Here is a 2381-nt window from a genome sequence, read left to right on the forward strand (position 1 = left end):
CCTTAACGGCTGCACTTTCTTTTCACGCCACTCCAAATTAGAGCATTGTTCCGGTCTTGGCTTGAAGGCGAATCGCTCTTCCTTTCTATTGATATGGAATTTAATTTCTCTGGCTCTAACATCAATGTGACCATTTGTAGTGCTCAGGAAGGGTCTCCCAAGAATGAGGGGTGTTTTCATGTCTTCCTGCATGTCAAGTACTACAAAATCTACGGGAATGAAAAAAATGTATTTTTACCAGAATATTTTTGGTGACTCCCGCAGGGTAGCGGACTGATTGGTCGGCTAGATGCAAACACATTGATGTTTGTGTAAGTGTTGAATAGTTGAGCTTGTCGAAGACCTTTTTGGGCATGACACTAACACTTGCTCTAAGATCGCATAAGGCATTCTTGAAGTTCTGGTTTCCGATCGAACAATCAATAGTGGGACATCCTAGATCCTTCTTCTTGATAGGTGAAGTATTTAGGATGGCCGCACTACACTCCTCCGTTAACTTGATTACCTCAGTGGAAGGCAATTTTCTTTTGTTGTTGAGGATGTCTCTGAGATACTTCGTGTAGGTAGGTACCAGTATGGCATCTAGCAACGGAATGTTGATGTATGACTTTTGAATTACCTCTACGAACTTACCAAACTGCTCATCCATTTTGGCTTTCTGATTTCTACATGGAAACGGTAGGAGGGTCATGTCAAGAAAATCTTGTTGTAACTCTCGCTTGTGTGGCCCAAATTCTTCAACTTTATCGGTTGTTTTCTCCTATTCCTGCACTACCACTGGTGTCTTACCTGTCCTTGTCGGATATGGTGGATCATGAGTAGACTTGCCACCTCTTGTAGTTATGGCGATTATCTTCTCAAGGTTAGTAGCAACAAGAAGAGCAGCAGCCAACTGGGCTAATTGAGATTCTATATTTCTATTATAGCTAAGTTGGTCTTTTATAGCAGAAGAAAAACTATCCATTTTAGTGTTTATGCTTTCTAGGACCTTATCATTAAAAACAAGCTTCTTAGAAATATTCTCATTAATCCTAGCTTGTTCTAAGATCAGGTCCCTCAAGGATGATTGTTTAGGAGTATTATAGTTATTACCTGGGTACTTACCTTGGTAAGTCGACTATTGTTGTTGATTCCACCCTTATCTCTGTTGTTGTGGAGCAGAGTTGTTGACAATGATGTTTGTATCCTCCTGATATTTAGGGAATTCAACCCCCAAATATTCTCCACATACATTCTGAGCATTGAATGCATCTTGAATAGCTTGATGATCTTTCTTGTAATTGGCTCATTGTTCAATCCAATTCAACAATGTGTCCATCTTGGTTGACAATGCACACATCTCTTCTGGTACTTCTTCACTCTTATTGCATGATTGAATGTTGCATGATGACTAGCCTTGATTAGAGGCTATCTTTTCCATAAGAGTTTTAGCTTTTCCAAGGGTTAGTGACATAAATGATCCTCCAGCAGTGGCATCGAGTTGTTCATGAGCTCTTTGAGTTAATCCATGGTAGAAAGTTTGCATGAGCAACCAATCTTCCATCCCATGATGAGGACAATCTGAAATGTATTCTTGAAAACGTTCCCATGCTTCAAGAATGGTTCCTCCTTTCTGCTATTGGAAGTTTGAAATCTTTCATCTTAAGGCATTGGTCTTGCCTACAGGGAAGAACTTTTCTAGAAAGGCCTTTGAACATCTTGCCCAAGTGTTGATGTGATCTTTGTTGATATAGAACCACTGCTTTGCTCTTCCCACTAGTGAGAATGGAAATAGGTGGAGTAGTATGATGTCCTGAGCAACGTCCTTGATGACGACTGTGCTGCTAATCTCTAGAAAATTCTAAAGGTGAGCACTAGCATCTTCATGTGCCTCCACTAAATGGGGTAGCTTGAACCATGTTGATGTGCCTTAGCTTGAGCTCAAACTCAAGGTTATTGGTTTTGAGTGTTGGTCCAGTGTGGATGTTCTTAGTACTTGGAGCTAAGAATTCACATAGAGTCTTCTTAGCCATGACTTCAGGAACCGGTGTTGAGCTTCCTCTTGATTTGGCCCAAGTACCCCCTGATGTTTTTGTATAGGAACTTTTAGTACCCTCAATCAAGCAAGAAATCTCCACACCCTCTAGTACTCTGACTCCTAATGTCTAGGTACTAGTGGTTAACCCAGCAAGGACACAAGTCTTTATTGACTATATCCAAGATAACAAATTGCCCAACTACAAGGTAGAAGCAGAACAGATCACACGCAGAAGCAAGAATTACGTCCTAGTCAGAGACAGACTATACCGATGGGGCGCATCATCTGGTGTTCTCCTTAAATGCATCACATCTAAAGAAGGACAGCTGATTTTAGAAGAAATCCATTCTGGGTGTTGTGGGAA

The 2381-nt window shown here is 40.9% G+C and overlaps 1 non-coding gene across 1 annotated transcript; it reads left to right on the forward strand.

Moving 5' to 3' along the window:
- Window positions 1-1541: 1541 nt before the first annotated feature.
- Window positions 1542-1648, forward strand: LOC136506268 (small nucleolar RNA R71). The gene has a single exon (XR_010771491.1). It is a non-coding gene; the product is annotated as a small nucleolar RNA R71 (small nucleolar RNA).
- Window positions 1649-2381: the final 733 nt, after the last annotated feature.

The sequence above is a fragment of the Miscanthus floridulus genome, chromosome 14 (genome assembly GCF_019320115.1).
Source record: "Miscanthus floridulus cultivar M001 chromosome 14, ASM1932011v1, whole genome shotgun sequence".
Taxonomy (NCBI): domain Eukaryota; kingdom Viridiplantae; phylum Streptophyta; class Magnoliopsida; order Poales; family Poaceae; genus Miscanthus; species Miscanthus floridulus.